The sequence below is a fragment of the Silurus aristotelis genome (genome assembly GCF_946808225.1).
Source record: "Silurus aristotelis genome assembly, chromosome: 3".
NCBI lineage: Eukaryota > Metazoa > Chordata > Actinopteri > Siluriformes > Siluridae > Silurus > Silurus aristotelis.
In genome coordinates this window covers 21567799-21592181 of record NC_139576.1, presented here as the reverse complement: position 1 = coordinate 21592181, position 24383 = coordinate 21567799, and the positions used below count along the sequence as shown (strand labels likewise).

Here is a 24383-nt window from a genome sequence, read left to right as displayed (position 1 = left end):
AGCAGTGCCATCAGCAAATAACTGGCAGAAACCAGTGGGACCCAAGTATAGCCATTAACTGTCTGGAGAGGTCTGACCAGAGGTGGTCTTCATTAAAGAATTGCAGCAAAAAAAAAAAAAAAGAAAAGAAAACATGCCGCTTACATGGAAACATGAAAGGTGCTCTGGACTAATAAGACAAAGTAATATTTTGCTTTAGCAAAAAAAATTACTTTTTTGCCAGTGGGCTGAAGAGCGGTACAGTAATTAGTGTCTGCAGGCAAGAGTACGGCATAGTGGAGGTTTCTGCAAGTCTGGGGCTGCATTTCTGCAAATGAGGTTGAAAAATTTGTTAGGATTAAATGTTCTTAATGCTAAGAAATACAGGCAGATATCCTTTATCCACCGTGCAATACCATCCAGGAGGCGTCCCACATTTTATTTGTAGCAGGACAGTGACTCTAAACATGCAGCCAATGTCATTAAGGACTATATTTACAGTAAAGTAGAAATAGTTTGGGCCCCCACAGAGCCCTGATCATGTGTCCTTCAGAGATTACCCAGAGAGAATGATGTGAGGCAGCCTACATCCACAGGTATGCGGTTTGTTCAAGTTTGGAACAACCCACCTGCTGAGATCTGTGCAAGTGTTCCTAAAGTTATTGATGCTGTTTTATAGGCAAAGGGTGGTCACACTAGATATTGATTTGATTTTCTCTTCTGTTGATTTATGTTTTTTGTTAACTGAAACAAATTAACACATTCATTTGCATTCCTACTTTGCAGCATTTTTTACAACTGCCTAATACAGACGGTATTAACATACACACTTAAACTTTCACAACCCTAAACGAAATATCAAATGGAACAAAAAGACCAAATAGCAGCTTTCAAATTTCTCAAAACCTTAATTAACAACCCAGAAATGACCAAGCAAAGAATACCCGCAACATGACCATTGTACCAACCATCAACCTGCAACATCAGGAACTCTCAAAATTCTTCAACCTACTTCCATCCAGGAGGAGATACATAAACATTCATACCAGAACCAGCAGGCTAGATTGTTGTTAAATACCAGTGCCAAAATAGCTCTTTCTATCATTTAAAAAAACAATTTTTTTTTATAAAAGGTGAGGAAATGTACTGCAGAAAGTGTGGCCCATGCAATACAATGATGAGAGATACATAACTATAGGCAAAATGCTGACTTGAATATAAAAACAAATGAAGACTTAAGTAAATAAAAGGCCACCAGTAAAATATTTTTTTGCTTTTACAATCAAGTTATATTTTATGTTAGTTCAGTAAATTACTTAACAATTACAAGGAAGATTACAGTACTAGAAACCAAGATTCTAAATGGCATCTGATTTGCCCACACCAACTCCAGCTCCAAACAAGCACTCCATTTTGATGAATATGTGCTCACGTTCTGCTTGTGCATGTCATTGCTTTTTTTTTTTTTTTTACGTTACCTGCATTTCGATTCTTACCCCTTTCTAACCTAGTCCAATCCTATCCATGTCAAGCAATGCAGCTTAGTTGAGGTCAGAATTTCAAAAAAAGCTCCCCATTTAGCGTCAACCTCCATTTTCTTATTGCACTGTGTGTCTATTATTATTATTATTATTATTATTATTATTATTATTATTATTACTATTATTACTATTATTACTATTACAGGAAACACACACCCACAGACACAGCAGAGTTGCTTCTATTGTGTATCAAATGAAGTTCACACAAATGAAAAGGGGGAATTTCGGGTGTTTATGGGGAAAATTATGAAGCCGTGATAAATTATAGATCCAGGTTGTCAGGACAAAAGAATGTATAAAATGTTGAACAGCCTTGATCTTTTGATTTAACTTCTTAGCTTGAAGCAATGCATAATGTACATAATGCTGAATGTCTGTTAAAAAAAAAACAATTAAAAATCCAATTTTCTGAAAGCAGTTATTACTGAAGGGAATCAAATAGGCCTCCAAGTTGCTCAAGTTGCAACACTTACAACGCATGCATAAGCCATTCTGAAACTTTACCGATGCAATGTTGCTAAAAATCAAATTTTGAGCTGCCTGGGACATGCATTATTTCTGGATACTTAAAATACAATTTATATGGTTAACCCAAAAAGCACCACTTAAAAAAAAATAATAATTATATAATACTGGTTATTTTAACATCTCAGTTAAACAGCAACCTTAAAATTATATAGTTCTACCTGAAAACTTCATTATATTGAGCCATAAAAGGTTGGACCTTCAATAAAATAACCAATTTTACAAAAATATTTAAACGGTGGTGGGGGCACAAATAATAACATTCAAAATGAACACAGCTATTCAAGGTCTTTATTTAATTTAATTGTATCTACATGTAGCCTTCTTAATACATTTCTAAGGACTTCATAAATCTTTAATAAAGCGGTGCTAGAAGATATTTGTTTGGTAAAGCTTCGACTTGATATCTAAGGTGACACTGTTTATGTAGCATGTCTTTACAGGAAAGAACATCATGGTCAGACTTGTCATTTCATGGACCTCATTTAGAAGCTTACATTAAAAAAAAAAAAGCATACATTCCATTTGCTGATCGGCTGATGTATGTACCAGGAAATACAGACAGTTACAGAAGGACTATATTAACATGAAGGCCTGATATGTAGCTTCATTGTAAGTCATAAAAATCAACACTAATTTTTCTCTGCATGTGTTTTTAAAAATAACAAAGTCAAACTATTCCAAAAGGTTATAGCTTGTGTTTAGTAGAAGTAATTATTTAAAAGGTTAATTAGATTGCCTTTGGGAGTGTAATCATTCAGCAGTGTCATGAGTGACTCGAAAGCAACTGTTAGAATCAAGAAAGATATGAGATTGTACCTTGTACACAAGCTGCACTGGCCACATCATGTCTGACGTTCTCTGCTGATCTGCAGAAATAAAGGGTCATGGGTCATTAACAAGCAAAAACCGTAAAAAAAAAAGATGTGAGGACGAACAGGACGACTGACAGAACAGGTTCGATAATCAGGAAAAGGATGACGGAAAAAGAGATGGATGGAGGATAAACAACTGCATTTTTATGAGTCTGTCACAGAGTGCGACAGGAGCAATTGATTATTAGTCTTGCAGTGTTTGGGGAAAAAGGAGCCCACTGTGACCCGTCTCCATGAGGCCACACTCAGGAGATTGATGTACTCAAGACAACAGAGGCATTATATTTTAAAGCAACAATATCTTGCTGCTAAAAAGAGCTCTTCACACTTCACTCACAGACAGCTGGAAGACCTGATTTACAAAGAGATCCCAATGAAGGGTGCTAATTTGCATGTGCAGTCCTGATGCAGTGCTTGAACCTTGGTGGGGTGCTGCAGGTTAATTACAAAGGGGAAAAAAATGTGTAAATAATGCATCATGCAAATCAGCTTGTAGAAACCAGCATTTTTTTTTTCCATTCATCTTCAAATGGCATCAACCTGATCTTTGATGGAGCTAATAGTTATTACAGGAAGCAGTTGTGTGTACCGTCAGTGAGTAAAATCACACTGCTTGTAATAATGCATAGATAACATTTGATATGCATTATTAGGCAGAAACACTCCATAGTACATATTAAGCAAGACATTCCCGCAAAAAAAATACAAATAAAGAAAATCATTTGGTCATTAAAAGTTTGTGTTAAGGGCACATCTGTAAAATATATTGGTGCACATCTGTGGTTGCAATGGATTGGTGCAAATCCTTCAATAATCCAGGTTATGGAGAGAAAACGAAACAAAAAACAACTCTCTAAATTATATTTAAAAGAAATTATATATAAAATAGCATATACTAGAGTGTGTGTGTGTGTGTGTGTGTGTGTATATATAATTTTGGTAGGTAAAATGAAATGTCCAGTCAGTCCATTTTACAGCGAGTAAGAAAAGATGGAATAAAAGCAGACATTTGACAAAGCTTTAAAAAAAATTTAAAAAGTATTATTCACAGTATCAATATTACACCAGCATACTGCCTGCGATACATTCTTTAAGCACAAACATTATTTCTAATTAAATTTTACAGTATTTGTCATAATGGGAAGAAGAGATTCAGACAAATGAATGACTTGTAAACACAAAGCTTTTTACACACAAACATTTAGTACCCTGATGTTCTCCTTTGAACATACAATTAAACATGTAATGATGCGCTTTATACAAAAACACATTGTTATGCTCTAGAGAAGAAAGTCCTGAGGTTTGTCTCAAACATGAAAGAATGCTCTTAAACTATTTAACAGATCATTAAATTAATAAACTGACTTAAATCCAATCACCACCACCTCGATCGCTTTGTTTATCTGAACAGTAAATCACACACGTCTGTCTTTAAACCCAACGCTCTTAATTATGACGACATTTTAATGTGTGTTTAGATTTAATGGAAGCCATCTACAGAAATAACTAATTTGAATAATTCTAAGCTTTTTTTCCACCTCACTGCAGTTTCGGAGCAACGGAACATCTATTCTGCTTTCTGCTAACAGACATCAAAACTTGCTATATTTCTTCAGCATTAAATCTCTTACACATCCTACTATACCCCTAAACAGATTTTTTACACAGAGTGGAAACTTTACCAAACTTAACTGTAAACAATAAGCATACATGCACTTTATGTAGGATTGCAAAGCCTTAGCACCGCATTGTGTAATTGTTTTATTTAGCACCTTAATCATGGAGCAATGAAGAAACCGTATAATGCACCAGCTGAAATCACAATAAAGCCACTTCATTTTACTAATTAGGAACATTTTCTACACTTACATATTCATGCATTTATCTTATTCAGCCAATCATGAGGCAACAGTGTAATGCAGCTACAGGTTACGCACTTTGGTTAGTGTTAATATAAAACATCACTGAAAATGTGATTTCAGAGACTTTGACTATTAGAGCTGAGCTGGTTTGAGATTTTCAGAAATTGCTGCACTTTCACACATGACAATATATAGAGCTTACAAGGAATGATTTAAAAAAAATAAAAAAATAAAATAAATAATGAGTAGTAGTTCTGCTGGCTCGAATAACCACTAATTGCAACTGTGGTCAGAAGATTATCATCTTAGAATACATTGCAGAGAGAGGTGGGCTACAACAGCAGAACATTACTGTACTGGGCTCAGAGAATTGGAACCATGCTGAGGCTACATTGGGCACAGACTCACTGAAACTTGACAACTGACATTTGTAGAAAATTTGCCTGAACTGAACCAGGATTTCTGCTGTAACATACATGATTTAGTGCAAACATCATGAATCCATAGACTAAACCTGACTTGTGCCAACAGTTCAGGCTAGTGGTCAAGGTGGTACAACAGTATAGGGAATTATTTCTAAGCACATACTGGGCCTTTTAATGTCAGTTATACGATATTTAAATCAGTATTGTTGCTGACCATGTGCATTATTTTATCACCACAATGTACTCTCATTTAATCGCTCCAGGATAATAACGTGCCATGTCACAAAACACAAGTCATGTCAAACTTACTTCATGAATGTGACAGTGAGTGTACTTTAATGGCATCCCCAGCCAAATGATCTAAATCCAATAAAACACCACTGGGATGCGGTAGAACAGGAGATTTGCAGCATGGACAGGCAGCTGACAAATCTGTTGCAATTACAGGATGCGATCATGATGACATGAAAAGATAATTTTCAATATCTTGTACAACAAAATACTAGGGCAGATCTGACAGCAAAGTGGTCCTACTGTGGATCATGTTCCCAACAAAGTTGGATGAGAGTGTAGAGTTGCCATTAATTTCAGTAAAATAAATAGTAAAAGGTGTGCGTTAGAGGAGTCTGGAAAAGCTCCTAGGAGTTTAAGAAGCTTAAATGCTGCAGCCATTGATCACAGAAAGGTCAAAAAAGAATCGAATCTAAAGAAACAGTGAACCTGTCAGTTCACCTTTATTGTTGCTGCTTATCTTTCTCTCCCGAAGAATTAAAATAAATAAATAAATAAAATCATATGAATAACATGCTTCTGTGATTGTACTGTCACGAAGCGTGTGATGGTTACACTGGGTAATAGTGTCTCACTCATTCAGCAGGGAAATATTTAGATTATCAGTTCAGTGCACTCATATGTAAATAAGCTGTCTGCTGTAATGATAAATGTGCTCTGTTCCGTGAGTCTCTGCTGAAAAGGCCTTTTGATAAAATTTTTTTTTTTTTTTTTTTTTGCAAAACCAAAGTTATATTCCTCTCAGTTTTTAATTTCGAACATTCCTCAGCTACTGCGAGAATGACAGTAAACAATGTTATTATACCACTATTCCCACCATGATATATTCATTCTTCTTTTTTTTTTTTTTTTTACTTTGCCAAGAGGAACAGTTATTGCTGAGATATTAATTGCTGCAGACAGCTGATGAACTACTGGCATGGAACTGCAGGGTAATTAAGGAGGCAGATTCATCATATTTAGTGTGGTAGCAGTGGCAGGGTGACAGGCCTGAGACTGGGAGCGGTGCTCCCAACTGAGATGAAAGCGATTCAATCCACTTGAAATATCTGTCATGACCGGAACACCAACATTCCTCCACAGGTTTTCTGTTCAAATAAAATCTAAACAAACACAACCGCTGCTGATGAGAAATCAAATTAATCAAACTAGGAAAGGCAACTCTTTGGCTTTACACTAAAGATCTGATCATAAGATTATGAGTCTAATTCTAAACCCTGCCAATCTGTCTCTATTAAACTTATTAAATCTCCGAGTTGCTACTTGATTTTATTTTATGCAAAGTGACTCACAATTGTCATCTAAATACAAATATTAAATGAAGATGTAAAAATGTAAAATAAATGTAATGCCAAGTATCTTGTTCGAACCATACAATAAAACGCCTCATTAATGTATGTATCGCTGTCTCTTTTATTAGCTCCCGTTTCAAACCATGTGCCTTAAGTAGTTTAATTAAAATCTTTAATTAATTCAGATTTCATTAGCTAATTATGCCTCTGGTACATTCATCCATCCAGCTGTCTGTCTGCCTGAAATCCTCGTTAGTGTTGTATCTTCATAACAGAGTGCTGGAAGATTCTAAGATTTACATGGATTTAACATTATTCCAAGCAGATAATCAATTCTAGAATTGATTGCAACAGGATCATGGTCATAGTATGGTCAAATAGCTAAAATCCTTTTTCTTCAATTGCTTCCTTGCTGTTTGAAGTATAACATACAAATGAGTAACAAGCTGAACTAGTTCTATCGTTTTACTTTTTAAATCCTATAAAATATACATATTGTGATGCTCACAATTAAAAAAAATTACACACTTATGACTGACTACATATAAGTGGCATTAGGGAATTATCGCCTGCCAGTGTGAGAACCCTGGATATTACAATCATGCCATTACTGCACCATGACTAATTCTGTTGCTCCCAACCAGCACACAGCTCAGTGCCATGGACCAACAACAACCTCTCTGTTCTCAATGTTAATCTCCCCAGTAAACATGCACAAAGCCAGTACAGACACATACAACAGTGTTTGTGGTGGTCTCAAGTTTTGTATAGCAGATCAAGCATGTCCATAGCATTATACTACCACATGGAGAAAAAAATAATTTCACATACGCCATACAGAATAGAACTGAGCTAAAGACTCAAAATTAGAGACATGATTTTCTTTAGCAGGGTATTTTGCACTATCTACAACACTATGCTGCTGTATCACTATTTCATGTATCTACTCTTAACTCCAAAGTGGTTTTATGTGTAGGTCAGTATTAAAATGCCAGTGACTAAGTGTTCGAGGTGAAAATATTTTTTATAGAACGCATTTGCTTTAATGAATTTAAAAAATGTATCAACCATGTAGTCCATAGGCTTAGCTGCATTAATCTACTCTAAACTACACTGAAGCCGATTAACTTAAATAACATTGCTCTGTGCCATTTAAACGCAGAACACAGCTGCTCTGCTGTATTTGGCTTGTTTGTTTTGCATGCCAAGTTAAAGATCAGAATACATTCAGGCAGATTATAGAATCATCAAAAATAAGTAGCACTTGGCAACATATATAAAAGATATAAATGTCCTTCATAAACACCACAAGATGCCCTATCTGGAAAAATACAGTTTGCATAGAGTGCAATTATGTGAGCAATTTTGAGTTAAATACTTCGAGTGATGTGGCGTTCAGTTCTTTCCCAACAAACGTCATACTATAATATTTTTTGGCAGTTCCAGCGTCATCAGCATCACTCGGGTGCTTTTAAATACTTGTCATCTGAAGAATGAACTACTGCAACACGCTCCTGGTAGGTCTACCTCTGAAAGACTTTTACCCTCTGCAAATGATCCAGAATGCAGCTGCAGGACATGTTTTTGACCTTTCAAATTTCTCCCACACCATTTAAATGCTACGCTCCCTCCACTGGCTACTGGAAGATGCCTGCATCAAATTTAAAACAAAAATGTTAACCTGCAAAGCCGAAGACACACCATCTCACTTCTCACCCTGCACTACATCACGCGCCCTATGATGTTCAGCTATTGTGCAACTCATCCCACCAGCTCTCATGCGTCAAGACTCTTCTCTGTTCCACTGTTCAAGCTTTCACTTGAGTTCAACAAGGCCGAGTCACCAGCAGTCTTCAAATGATGTCTAAAAGACCCACCACTGCCAAATGAACACTTTTCCTACTACAAAAAATAAACTTGCTTTTTTAACATTTATTTCTCCCAACAGAGTTTCTTCACTGATTGTATCCTAACAAACCAGTATTTACTAATAGAATTCAAAATCACTCTGGATAAGGGCATCTGTCAAAATGGCATAAATGTCCATTTAAAAATGTACTACTTCCTGATTTGCTAAGAAATTGTCTAAATGTTTGCCTCACAGTGTAATAGAGGAAACAGAGGATTCTCACAAAAATAAAGTATCATTTCCTTGCACCAAAACGACACTGGAGAATTAAAATGCAGAAAAGTCCAAAAGACCCACCTTCTAGAATATCTTGGTACAAAATGAATGACCAAAATCATAGCATCTCAGAATATTATATACTTGAATAAACTTTCTTTTCGGCTTCTCCCGTTAGGGGTCGCCACAGCGGATCCTCCGCATGTTTGATTTGGCACATGTTTTACGCTGGATGCCCTTCCTAACGCAACCCTCCCCAATTTATCCGGGCTTGGGACCGGCACTAAGAGTGGCTGGGGATGGTTCCCTGACCGGGAATCGAACCCGGGTCGCAGCGGTGAGAGCGCTGCATCTTAACCACTAGACCACCAGGGGACATAATATTATATACTTGAATGATAAGCCATAAATGAACCTCCTCTTACAACACCCAAAACTCAACCAAGAAGGCATTTCGAAAGCAAAGATGAGAATATTACCTCAAATAATTTGCACAGATAAAAACCCGTTGTTGAATTAACACTCAAACTATTGATTTGCATTTTGAGTAGAAAAATATATAAACACTGTAGGGTGATAATTCTACAATAGGGGTTTTTGGAGACTGAAAAACATCAAAAAAACCTCCAGATCCTTACTTTTATTCAAAAAGCGTGAGATGTTGACTTGAATGCACAAGAAGCTTTTCAGAAGAGCCTGTGGAGTTTTGACAACCACATGTCTGTGAAAAAATAAGGCAACTCTGGACAAGAACATCTCATGTATGTGAAATAAAGAAGTAGATCCACTTTTTGCTTTTCTCATTCTAACACAGACTTCAGTATGTGAGGAGAAATTTCAGGCCTCATTGGAGAATTGTAATGTAATTAAATTATCTTTGGACTTTGTGACAGAGAAGAGAAGTTAAAGAATATTCAACGTGCATCACTAAGGTTTCAGATAAGCTCCAAAATGTTTTCTTAATCATGAATTAATAAACGGATTTGCCTGATACGAAGCCTAAACGTATTTTTACTTGCGTTTGATGTTTTGTATAAAATTATGTTTTTTTTCTTTATTCCTGCATGTCAGTATTTCCTTTTCTCGCTCTTTGTTGATTCTACCTTGCTACATTCCCTTTAATTTCTGTCTTTTTTCCTCCCTTCTGCTTTCTTCCATTTAATATATTGCCCACTAAGATGTATACAAGGTGCCTCCTTTGTTGTGCTGACACTGCAGTTCTGCTCAGCACACCATCACTCAGGAAATATTAGTCTACAGTGACTGTTTCAACAGTTGAAGGGTGCAAAAATCAATGGTCCAAAACTAGCTTGACCAACAATATCTACAATACATGCTCCACAACCACTAACACATGGTTAGCCAATTATTGTAGAAAACTGACAATGTATGAAGACTTGTTGACTGCACTGAGAATGTGCACAGGAGTAGAGTTGCGAGTCATGGCAATGAACAAATTCCTAGTTATCTGTATGTATAACCTTTGCTATATAAGTTACCACTGTGGCATTGTGGAGGCAATGAGAGAGAAAGAGAGAACTGTTAAAGAAAATGTTTCTAGTTTCATAAATTAAAAAGAGGTCAGACAAATTTATAGTACACATTTAAACCTAAAAACACTCCATGGGAAAAGAGAAAATGTTTGAAACCTGGACCTACAGCCAAATGTGGGGTATGTCCGAGACATTCTGGGAGCTGGTTCCAGTTTTATTCTGCATACGAGTTAATTGCCGAGTTGCTGATTTAAGGTCTGGGTTTTTTTAATAATTTGTCCAGTGTAATCATCAGCTGTGTGTTTATACTAGGGATGCACCGAAATGAAAATTCTTGGCCGAAACCGAAAAAGGAGGAAAGCAAGGCCGAAAACCGAAACACCGAAATAAATTATGCCAATTATTATTACCGTTACATTTATGGCTATGACTGTGTACTAACCTTAGTAAAATCAAGGCATTTCAATTGCATAAATTAATATTAAAGTTTCAAAGAATAAATCAATTACAAATTATGAAAATATTTATTTATAGCACATTGCAACAATGCACAGTATAAAAAATAAAAATTTTGTCTTAAATGTTTAACTTAAATGCACTCATGTGTACATTAGATAATAATGTACAGGCCCTCTGGCCTGCTAAAAGGTTGTACAATTAAATAATGTTCTTTCATAAAAACAAAGTGCATTCAGAACAAGTGCAACTGCTTAAAGATACAATACAACAATATCACTGGGAAACTTCCTGCCTTTTCAAAAACGTCCACCACAGACGGAGTGCGCGTGCTCAGAAGGGTTTTGCTTTTCTGTTTGTTTGCGTTCCTCTGATATTCAGCATAGCGATCGGGATGTTTGGATTTCAAATTAAACCCGACGTGGAGAAAGTTTTTGCAGACGCACCCCCTATAGAAATTTCGGCATTACATGTTTTGCAAATCGCTATCCGTGGGTCTTTCTCAGATATACTGAAATACGTCCACACCGCAGACATGTTGTTTTAGACAGGCACGTGCAGGCAGCGGTTTCTGTTTGCGTCATCACAACAAACTGTTTTCGAAAGCCGAAAATGCACCTTTGGGCCATTTTCAGCCGAAAATTTTCGGTGGCCGAATATTCGGTGCATCCCTAATTTATACTATTTTTTTCCCTGAAATAACAGAAGACTTTTTAAAATCAGTCACTAGAAACTTATCAGGCCACTACACTCTAAAAGCACCAGTACTTCCAACAGGCAAGTAAGAACCTTGAAAATGTGCCAGTGTGCTTTCATTTAGGGGTAAATAGACCAATCCCATGTTGAAGCCCAGTTCCATTGTTAGAAAAATGCACCATTTTCCAACAAGCTTATTTACTCCTGACTCGAATAATAGTCCTCAGTTAGACATACAATCCACTTAAATGTGTTTTCAAACAGGAAAATTACTCACAACTAGAGCAACACCAGAAAATATAAATTTCTCTCTCTTTTTTTTTTTTATGACCATTCTCTACCTTGGCCCAATTCCCACTCAATATCCAGCATTCACAATTATACAACGGCTACCAACCGAGACAGACAAGGATTAACACCAACACTGATTATTTTGATTCATCCCAGTGACATTATTATATAATATATACAATAATAATATTTTCAGTGACCCTTTCCTGTACATTACAACATGGTAAATGTCTTTTTAGATGTTATGTCATTTCTTAATATACTCATTACATTTATTTAATAAAATAAAAAATGTATTAAAAAAAAAAAGGTTTTACATTTTTTAGATAGGTTTAAGAATGATATTTAAAATATAAAAAATTGCCATGTCCAATCTACAAAGCTATCAGCTGTTTAATTTTCAGTTCATCAGGATTAGTTTTGAAAGGGCATTCACAACTGAGAATAAAAATGTACATGTATGTAAGTAGTTATTCCAATGATTCATTTTCTTTTAAGTGCCAGTCAACTAAATAAATGCATACAGTACAGTACAAGCATTAGCGAACCTTTTTACCTAGTTTGTTCATTTCATTCATATGACAATTCTTTAACAAAATGCAAGTATTTGTTTGCTCAGAAACAGTAGCTTAACCACTTTCAATCAGACTAGGTAAGTAAAGGCTGTATTGGTTAGAGCCTGTCCTTGTTTGAACTTACAAGCTCCTTCACAGCCCACACTCTAATGCAGTCTTTAAAAAAAATAATAAAAATAAATAAATAAATAAAGCTGCCAAAGCAGTCACGTTTTACATGTGGGACACAGAAGCTTGCAAAATATTTTTTTTTTTATATGCAAGAGGTTCATTCATTCAAATAAAAAAGAAAAATTTTAAAAACACACATTTGTTTATTAATAAAACACCACTAATATACACTTTCTCAAAACCTAAAAGTATGAACCTTTGCTCATACTGTGTTACAGGGCAGCACAACACAATTGGATGAAAGTGCCATCTTCCCCACTTTCACATGCATAAGCTCACAGGTGCCAATGCCTACAAATGGCTCACTGACAGAGTGGGGACAGTATACAGTCTTTCCCATCCAGAGAGCATAGCCCATTCTGCTCCCTTGGACTATCTGCTACAGAAGCCTTTGACATCATTGGAGTTCAAACCTGCAATCTCTTGAAGATAGGGTGAATGCTTTACTGTTACATTACTCAAGAGATTCTTGCAAAGCCTGACACTCATAGGATGCAAAGTAACAACTGACGTAATCATAGATAATATACATTGGCAATCATTTTTGTGCAAGTCGGCCCAAAGAGAGTTGGAAATAATGGTAGGCAGGATGCCAAATACAAATGCTGCCAAGCCCATTAAAGTGGTGTGAAGTAAGAGCAGAGGTTTTACTTGTTCTGATTTTGCTGCATTAACTCACACAGGAAAAAAGGAAAAGCAGTGGCCTTGGAAACCAGCATAACATTGCCAGAATACACTTTTCCCTTTCTTCTCTTTGTCTCTCCATTCCTGAGCAGCAGGGGTGGCAGATTTAATCAGTATTTCATATGACACAAGGGTATATAAACCGAGAGAAGTTTGCAACTGCTGGCTGAGCGCCACAAATTCAATGCCTCTGAAGGATTTCACCTTGACTCTGGTTAATATCCTTAATTCCTGTGCTTTGTTTACTATAAAAGGTCAGTATAAAACTGTGGACTTAACTGAAATAGAAAGAACGGCAAAGCACTGTGACCGTCTGACTGCTGGCAGACTGCCCATTGTCCAACTGAGTCATCTGAACACAAGAGGGTATGCTGATAACTAATAAAATATGTTCAGCACATGAAATGTTACTGTTCTAATATAAATTGATTTAAATACCACTGTAATAAACAAACAGTCGAACATGCGTAACCACACGAGTGAGAAGAGCTCTCAGCAATGCTTTACGAGCAACGCCACTAACTCACTTAGGTGTTCCCCAGGGGTTCCATTGGACAGATTCTTATAGGTTTATGTTGTAAAAGATTTCTATTTGGATCTCACTCTGATCAGGCATTAGGGTCCTGCACACAACCTTACATTATTTAACCCTTTTCTAAGAATGTAAGATACAATAGAATCATATCAAAATAAAAATAAATAAAATAAAAATAGCCATAGATTCGACATGCTTCTCAGGAACGTTATTATTATAAAAATCTTCCAGCAAAGTAATTCAAGTTACATTTCGATTCAGACCACAATATTGTTAATTGCCCAAATGTGATATTCCATCCATACAAAACTACATAACGAATACAAATTTTATTCACTAACTTTGTTCTTTTCCATCAATGGCACAATTCAAGCCTGAGCTCTTGCTTTTTTTTTTTTTAAAACAGAGTCTCTAATAAACAGAGAAAAAAAAAAAACCAAGAAAAAAAAGTGGTATAGCAGACACAGTGATCAGAATGCAGAAAGAGCACTCCTGAACATAGAGCGAGAGTGGAAAGGAATTCAACAACTCCTCTAAAGAGTAAAAAAAGGAATTAACCTTCAGCTAACACTACCTGTACTGCAGCCTGACAGGTGTCATTAGAGTCCTGGCAGACACAAAGATGAATGACACTGAACCATTCAATCCTTCTTGTAGATTCAGGTCCTCTCGATTAAAGTTCAATATCCACACTGTATATCGGAATACTGCACAAAATAGGGGATCTCGGCATAAAGAATACAGAAAATGTGTATGGGATACAAAAGTATATGGCCATATCAGGTTCCACTCCTGTAAATTGAAAAAAAAAATCTGTTCCTTTTTTCATCTTTCTAATCATCTTCATCTGTCCAATTTGTGCGAGTTTATGCTCATGATCGCCAAAGATTCCTGCTCTTAGCTGACAAGAATAAAACCTGATTATGTGCTCTGCTGCAGCTTATTTCACCTTCTACAGTGTTTTTCTGCTCACAACGGTTGTAGAGAGTGCTTATTTGAGTCACAACAGACATCTACAGAATGTGTTTGGATCTTTGCACCAGCCTGTGAAAATTCTAGAGACTGCTGTGTGTAAAAATTCAAGTTTCTGAAAAACAAACTCAAACCATCTGCCACAGAGATCAGACTTTTTATTTTTTTAACAGTTAAAATAGGTAGTTATACAGCCAAAAAGATCATGCTTCTAATCGATTATCTACTATATTATTTCATCTAGTGGTCTAGTGGTTAGGATGCGGCGCTCTCACCGCTGCGGCCCGGGTTCGCTCCCTGGTCAGGGAACCAACCCCAACCACTCTTAGTGCCGGTCCCAAACTGGGGAGGGTTGCGTTAGGGAGGGCATCCAGCGTAAAAACGTGCCAAATCAAACATGCGGATGATCCGCTGTGGCGACCCCTGATGGGAGAAGCCGAAAGAAAGTTTATTATAGTCTTGTGCAAATGTCAAACATCTTTGAATACATTGGAGAAGCGACATCTTTTCATTGGCACCTCTGCAACATGTCATCATTAGTCATTAAGAGAGCTGAGAAAAATAGGCCTGACTGAAACCAAAATCTGAGGCAGTTATTTAGTTTGTGTCTACTGTAGATTATGGGTTAAATTAATCTACACTCTAGGCTAGAAAGAACTAGCCCCAGCCTCATATCTTTATCATTTCATACACTAATTACCCCTGGATTCAGGCAGGATTATATATATTCACTGCTGCAGAATAGTTCGTAGAGGGGAAAAAAAAAAAAAAAAAAAGGTTATGAGACATGGCATCAATAATCCTGTTGAATCGTATTTTAATGTCTCACATCTTTCTATAGTAAAAAAATCCCTCAATTTCTAATAACTATTTTCTGAATTCCAAATTATGCAACACATAGCAATAAACTTACAAGCTGTTAGGGTGTAGGAAGTTAAAGCATTAAGGCGTCTTTGCTGACAACAGAAGCTTTCAGACTAATAATTATGTTCATCACCACTGTCCACATTGTTCTCCTCCTCCAGCCTAGTTACAAGTGCAGGGCAGCAGGTTGTTCAGAAAGAAGTGTCACTTTATGTTAATGAGGAAGATAAAAATATACCAAATAAGAATTAGGGGCCCAGACACAAGGAGCTGCAACAGCAAAAATCCTCTTTTAAAATGGTTAGACAAACCACCCAAAGCATACAGCATCGCATTGTGTTTACATATTTCATCATGCCTTGTGTAAACAAGATATAAAGTATTTGCACACTAGTCAAAGGCACTTTCATAAGTAAGGTTATTAAATTTAACTCTGTGCTGGTTCAGAAAGCCAGGAAATACAGCTGAAATCTTATTCATTGTCTCACTCTCTTTTCCTTCTCCCTCTTTTCCTGTGGCTCACTGATGCATATTATAGCCATAGCACACCTATGTGCAGACTGGGATGAATAATACCCCTGACTAAGCCTTAAGTTTTCAAATTCTGTTCCTAGGTTCAATAATAAATGAATAAAAACTATTGATCAGATCCATAGTGATCAGACCAAGGCACTGTCACCATGCCTAGCCTCTTTATAATATTAGGGCCTTATTGTCATTTACTTACAATAAGACAATACACACACACACACACACACACACACACACACACACACACACACACACACACACATTATTTAACTTAGCCAACACTGCCTTGTCATCAAAGTCACAGTAAACAGCAATATGCAATAGTGTTTACCTTCTCGTAAGAAACATTCACCATGGCATACACCTAGATCTAAGGCAGTGCTTGCATGGGCAACAAAAATTACAACCATAATAACAGTTCTGTGTTTGCAACATACAGGGGCAGTCAATCAGACTGGTATAAATATTCTTTTACACTTTCAGTACACTTAAATGTGCTAATACATGAGCTTATCAATTGGAATAATATGCAATTTATTAAGACAACTAAAACATTCAATAATGTCGGGTGTAAAGATACACAGAATTCACAGTTCAGTTCAATTTCAAAAAGTGCAACACAAAATTGCTTGATTTTTTCAAAACTTTTTTTTTTTTTAATAAAATGCTTGCTTGATTAAATATTTTATAAAAAATAAAAAAATGAAAATATTTATTTATAGCACATTGCAACAATGCACAGGATAAAATAAATAAAATTCAAACTCAAATGTTTAACTTAAATGCACTTAAATTATAATGTACATTGCTGAAAGGTTGTAAAATTAAATGTGCTTTCATAAAAACAAAGTGCATTCAGAACAAATGCAACTGCTTAAAGATACAATACAACAATATCACTGGGAAACTTCCTGCCTTTTCGAAAACGCCCGCCACAGACGGAGTGCGCATGCTCGGAGGGGTTTCGCTTTTCTGTGCCGCGTTCATCTCATATTCAGCATAGCGATCGGATGTTTGGATTTCAGGTGATAAATTAAACCCGACGTGGAGAAAGTTTTTGCAGACGCACCCCCTCTAGAAATTTCGCGATTACATGTTTTGCAAATCGCTATCCGTGGGTCTTTTACAGATATACTGAAATACGTCCACACCGACAAGCACGTGCAGGCAGCGGTTTCTGTTTGCGTCATCACAACATTGTTTCAGCATAGTTTAACAAATGTCTGCATCCCTTCCATCCTTCATTCTTTCACTCCCTTAAAATTTGGAATAGTCATGATTTTTTCCTTTTAAGAGAAATTCTTTCATAAAGCTCCATAAAAAAAATCCATAAAGCTAGTGTTAGCCGCTAGAAACCTCCTTGTTGAGGGCTAACGCTAGCACTATGGATTCTTTAGCATTTTCATGCATGCACAAAACAAATCTCCTTTCTAGTACAGAGTGAGTAACCACAGTGAAACTGAGCTAACTAGTGTTCTTTTTATACCCCTGGCTTTGAGTTCATTTTTTTCATTATTGTTTAACTTAACATACCAAAACCAAAGGGCGAGGCAGAGACTAAACACACTTGCAGTCCACGTAATACACACCAATCAAAATCCCTGTACCAAAAAAAACAAAAAAACAAACAAAAATAAATAAATAATAAAGTTAGCGCCATGCCACTGTGGCTACTCCGTCTGTACTGGAAATACGATCTGAAGAATGAACAATTCTGAATTTGTTTTGCGCATAAACAAAATCGCTGCCACGTCAGTTTTTACGACAGTATAGCAATATGGATTCTTTGTGTTTTATGTCCAGCTTCAAGAATTTCGCCTAAAAGGAGAAAATCCTGACAATTCCACATATCGAGGGAATGAATGAATGAAGGAGAGAAAGAATTAAGACATTTGTTAAAGTATGCTGAAATAAGTAGCAGTTAGTGATCATATGATAATCTATATTAACCGAATGGGGTCTAACAAATGTAAACCACATTTTTTCCATTTATTAAATTTTATTTAAATACATTTTATTTTTAATAAACATTATAATTTTTTTTTTATATAACATAATACACACACACACACGGTAAAATAATATTTAACCAAGAAAGCATTTTATTGAAACCTGTTTTAAAATTCATAACTGTTAATACTACTACTAATAATACTACTAATAATAATGATAATAAAATGACTGTACCAAAATTAAAACTGATTGTGATTTAAAGGTACATGCCAAACTGTAATTCTTGTGTACCGTTACACCCCTAATATATGCTCTTTCTTCACTATAAAGACACCGATGCATGAGTGCATCTATTACTGCCAAAATCAAATCAAAAAGCCTATTATTAGCCTTTAAAAAAAAAAAACCCCACCGCAACATGTAGATAACGTTTAAAAGACAATGTATCAGTACCGAGTCCCTCACGCCTGCATGCATGTTAAGATCATGTGATCTAATTATCAAGTGCAATTTGCATGGCCACATTAAGCTGTATAATACACTGTTGTTATATAGGTCAAAGTAATACATTTGTATTGAAGTGTGGCACATTGAGTAGACTGTGGAATTGTTGACTGTGCATACAATCATGGACACTCACAGTTCTATGATTGCTATGGAGATCGCTTTTCTTGTGCAAATTGCACATAAAACTGTACACTTGCCCTCCAGCAAAAACATATATAACTGAATCTTATCACATAATAATGATCCACATACTTTAGGGGAGAATAAAATACTATTTCTCTTGTATGAAAAAAGTAAAAGATGCGAGTCTGCTTCCCTTGAATTGATATTCATAGCCAAGTCATTTAGATCGATATCATTTTGATACAATTAATGAAAACATAGTTCTGCTCAACTGCCCCTTCATACAGTGAAGCACATCAACTACAGCACACACCCCCATAAAAACAAGCTCTCTCCCAAGATGGATGGATCCCTCAATTTTTGGCTTTTATCCCATTTTATTCTGGCTTGCTAGAATCATGTACCTCGCCGTACGCATTATGCGTTCTCTTTAGTTAGTGCTTTTTGTTCCTTAAGTGACGTCCTTCATGGTGATCAGAAGGGTCTTTAATCTCCTGTTCAAACCTTTTGCTGATGGTGTGCGGAATCACCTTCAGCTTCCTTTTGCACACTACCATTATGTAGTGCTAAAAGGACTGCACTTTGCTCACTAATTGATGCAATCATCATGCTATTTTTGGTGAAGCACTGCTCAAGGCAGGCACACGTTATAAAGCATGAAGAAGGCTCAGACAGTGGGTGGCTTGATGGGTTGTTTGTCCTTAATAAGAACATGGCTTCCTGATCTCACCCTGAGTGGCTTTTACTTTTCATGTGGCTTATATGGCTAGTAAATGTACCACATGATATTTTAAGTGTGTAGGTTAGTGCTCTACACACCATACATGTATTTATAGTGATTAATGCAATCTTTATTTTTAACCCACTGAATTAAAGATGAAAGTCTTCTCTTGAATCATATATTCATAGACACAAAAATAGACCACAGTAGCATAGAGTTAGAAGTACTGTATACTAAAACATTTTACTTGATCTTTGCACAGACTTGAATCAAATTTTAACTTAACACCACACTGTGAACCCGTCTATTTCAAAAACCCAAAGTGCGCACATATTTCTCTATTTGAATCAAACGTTCTTGTAAAAACACACGTTAAAAATAATCTTGGCATAAAGATAGAAGATAATATATCAGATGAGATGCCTACGATATACTGCTACCAGCCTTCTTTAAACTGTTCAAAAACACAAGGGTTAAACTATCGAAAAAATAAATGGCTGTACAGTAGTATTTGTGAGATTCTTTATTACAATAATAGATTGTAATATTATATAGCATGAAATTACTTTATACTGGTCATTAAGGAAGAAATTAAATACAGCAGTGAAATATTAGCCAACAATAAGTTTCAACCATCCAATCCAGTAATTATAACAAACGACTACTTTTTTGATTACACATTAAATTATGATGAATAAGTAGTGTTTCCCTATTTTGGAAAATTTAAAAATGTGATGTCATCTGTTTTTAACTTTTTTTTTTTTTAAGTAAGCTGACATTATAAATGATGCACAGGGATCTACAGTAGTATAATGCTGTGATTGAATCTCTTAAAACTCTGAGCAGACTTGTAACAGCTGTTAATGTCATTAATTGCAGCCAAATTTTCCTCCTTCAACGATGTATGCAAAGAAGGAGAAAAAAAATGGCTTGATCCTACATAAAAAGTGAGGCGAGACTTCTGTGGGTTACAAGATAGATCAGCAGTTTTCAGCAGCTGCTGAGCCATTCAGAATTTATGATTACAGCAATGTGAAACAAAGTGAAAAATTATCCTGCATATCATTACTGAAACACTTGCTAATTACAAACAATGCAAAATGTTTCAATTTTTTTTCCTATTTGGAAATTCAATATTTCATCAATATCACCAAAAAACTAAACAAACAACAAAACTACTCTGTATAGACAAATGTTTGGAAACCTGACCAGAAGATTTACGTACTTTTTAAATGTCCCATTCCAAATTTAGTCCCCATTCCTATTATATTCTCCACTTTTCTGGGGAGATTTGTTTTTTTGGAGATTTGTGCTCATTCAGTCACAAGGGTGTAAATTATTGATGTACTGTGAAGGAGGCCTGGGGGGCAGTCAGCGTTTCAATTCATCCTAAAGGTGTTCAATAGGGTTAAGGTCAGAACTGTATTGAGAGCCACACCAGATCTAAACCATATCTTCATTGAGCTTGTTTTGAGTACAGCGGCATGCAGAGAGGTTTGGGTCTCCTAGTTTAAGTGAGGGGGACATTTTTATTATACTGCATCCAAAGACGTTCTGTACAATTGTGTGGATTTAAAATTGTGGTAACTTGGGGAAGAACCAAAGACAGCTGGAAAAGTCAAGCGTCGCAATACTTTTGTCTATACAGTCTACTGTATTTGTAAATGAACAAATGATTATCTTCGGTAGAATGTTTTTTTTTGTGTGTTTTTTGCTTTATAGAAGTTATTAATCTAATGTTTGACACGCTCGCTTCACAAATCTATTTTTGCCTTTGCATTGCTGCGACCATTATGTCTTCTTCTAAACAACCCCATCCACTGTGAATGGTCCCTGCTCTTAACTGCTCATAAGAGAGAACAAAAAAGTAACTCCCTTTAATACCTGTACCCGAGTAATCAAAATCATACACATGCTACAAGAGGTCACCTAGTAACCCATAAAAACAACAGTCTTCAATCTGTACAGACCTCGGCGCAATGCTGGAAAGAACAAAAAGCTGATTGTCTTTCAAGGACTTAACACTGTACCGCATACAAGTGCTGTTTTTTCCCCAGTGTTTGGAATTGTTTCAATTTTACTCTGTTGAACAGAAGACAATTAATCTGTTGAGGACTGAACATGTGTGCCAACAAATTAAAGCGCATTTATTTTAGTAAACAGTTTGACTCTAAAACTGATATAACTTTTTTTTTCCTTAGAACTGAAATGTAGGTGGTTTTTAGGAATAACTAATCAGCAGTATGTGCTGTCCTGGAGATTAAATCTAAAATAAATGGGCTCCAGACTTCTAGTTTTAAGGTTACTGTCAAGACTGTGTGTGGTGGCATCCTGGGCTCAGTGCAATAGAGATTTTTCTGTGAAGGCTGGTGCTGTGCCAATAGAAACCTCGCAAGTAAAGAGAGTTATAGATAAAATCATCAAAAAACAGTAACTCAATGACCAAACAGACCTGGACCTCAATAACCCAGTAGAGACAGGCGTTATGAGGTAGAGACTGGAGTTCTACAACACTGGTGGCAAACGACATGACACATTCAAAACAGTTCAAAATAAACAAAAATAGTTCTCTTTAGTAAGGAGCTCATTTAGTCATCTTACAAATGGGATACCACTTTCAAACAGACTTTACCTGCTTTAATCAGAGATTTTTTTAATACACTCCTAGGCCAAAAAAAAAAAAAAAAAAAACATTCACAAATATTAAACTTTTAATGGTCTTAACAAGGAACACTTTGATTCTTGCTATTCTTTGATAAACAGATTCTCCTAGGGAATCTTCTGCCACTATTTGTTTGAGGAAAATATAGAAACAGATATGATAATGGCTCAAATGTCTGATGCAACATTAGCATAAAAACTAAAACACGCGTCTGGTGGTACAATGCTGTCCCAAAATATCATTTGGGATTTTTTCTTTAACGATTAGTCATTATTTGATTATCTACCACACATGATGCAGCCAAACAAGGGCCTAAAAGCAAGCTCAAGCATTGAACCAGGTATATTAGACCAGGAAAAGATCTACAGTATTTGTTTAATTATCTGACCAATGATTTGCTGTTAAGACAATTAAAAGCAGATTTTGCTATTTGGGGTTTGGCCCATTGTTTTTTGCCCATGAGTGCATTACTGAGTTTCAGTTAGCTAATGTAATCTTCATGAGTTTTCTTAAGGTAACACATACAGAAGCAGTACATTCTTTTTCTCGAGCATTTTCACAATATCACTTCCCTTAATCTGGTACTATTAGATAGAAAACAATGCCATGTGGTTCATTTACGGCCCACATAATATGATTGTCTTTTCAAACGGATAGAAACTATTTTTGCAACATCTGTCGAAACAGACGCTGTAATGTTAGGAACTTCTATCGGGTATTTCATGGAAGGTACACAGCCCCTTTGGGCTCTGTTAAAAGTAATGACAGTTTAAAACAGTGCCCCTTTACGTATTTTCAAAGACCAGGAACACCACTTTAGGTATACTGATGTAACTGTAGAATCTAAAACATGGGCAACATTTGATGTATTTGGTTTTTTAGTCATTACTCAGCAAAAAAAAGATTGTGCTTCCACGGTTATTGCTTTATTCTACTTATTGCAACAATAATAGTTTAATAATTAAGAATTATTGTTATAGTTATTTATTACCGTATTTTTCGAAATATAAGCCGCTACTTTTTTCCCACATTTTGAACCCCGCGGCTTAAACAACGAAGCATAACTGAACCCCATAACATTAGACCAATGAAATTTCCGAACGAGAAAAAAAAAAAAAAACCTAAAAAAACGTTACACCGTGTGTAACGCGTCTTTCGTTAAAGCCTGTGTAAAGTACATTAGTGTAGACATTATGTTTATATTATTAATGCGGCTTATTTATGTTAAAAATACAAATATTTGTAAAATTCAGTGGGTGCGGCTTATATATGGGTGCGCTTTATAGTCTGGAAATTACGGTAAATACTCCCTCTGCTATCACAACGGTTTTAAACAGGTGATCAGGTAAATATTTCAAGATTAACAAACTTTATCTTGCCCAAGAACATGATCTTAAAATATACCTAAAATTTGCATTGAAATGAGCTATACTAAAGTACTGAATAGAACATCTAACCAATCACATTTGAAAATTTGATAACATTAGTTTTCAACAGCTGCTTATCCTGATTGCAACAGTGTAAGGAATTATTTAGCTCAAAAAAGCAGGCTGGAAACAGAGAGTAAAGGGTTAAGGTGCTTTGTTTGGGGAAAGGAAAAAAATAAAAAAAAGTCAGACATTGTTAATATGGCATAAAATTTTGGTTTAAATACCTAATTTAAGATGCTCGGTGAGAAGTACAGCATGGTCATTACGACCTAGCACTACATTTTCCCATCCTGAGCTAGCATGAGGCACTGGTAATGCGCCAATTTGGGTCAATTTTAGTTCAGCACACTTTTCTGGTGTAAATTAAAGAGTTACTCAAAAAAAGTATATTCCAATAAATCAATAGTCTTTCCATGCCCTGGGTAATTTTAATAAAAGGTCTGCAGTTTAAACTTTAAGTGAGGCAAATTACTCTTAAAGACAGATGATGGCCCAATTTCCCCAGTTCCTAATAATTGACTTTATGGCTCTGTAGGGTCCTGAGAGGTGCTAATAACTCCGTTCAGGCACTCCGTGCAACCCTGTATATGCAGCACAAAAAACGACAACAAGAACGAAGGATAGAGCACTATGCAATGCATGGCTGAGAGCTTCAATCAATAGCCCTCTCCTCCGAATCGCAGCAGTGTGTTCAATCAGTGGATTGTAAGTCATGGTTTAGTATCATGGGCAGATTGTTGCCGTAACTCCTGCAGCGTGAGGAAAAGTCATTCACAGGCCTCCTAAAGCACATGTCACTGCTTC

At 36.0% G+C, this 24383-nt stretch overlaps 2 protein-coding genes across 8 annotated transcripts in view; both read right to left on the bottom strand.

The window, feature by feature from the left end:
• The window catches only part of cers6 (ceramide synthase 6), a 248058-nt gene that overhangs the window by 145179 nt on the left and 78496 nt on the right, over window positions 1–24383 (bottom strand). The gene's annotated exons all lie outside the window — the stretch shown is intronic.
• The window catches only part of b3galt1b (UDP-Gal:betaGlcNAc beta 1,3-galactosyltransferase, polypeptide 1b), a 112280-nt gene that overhangs the window by 53188 nt on the left and 34709 nt on the right, over window positions 1–24383 (bottom strand). For 4 of the 6 annotated variants that reach the window (XM_083538073.1, XM_083538074.1, XM_083538072.1 and 1 more), the window contains exon 2: window positions 2865–2914. The exons of the other annotated variants lie outside the window; for them this stretch is intronic. The gene's annotated coding sequence lies outside the window, so the exon portion shown is untranslated. The remainder of the gene's footprint in view (window positions 1–2864; window positions 2915–24383) is intronic. 6 annotated transcript variants of the gene reach the window in all.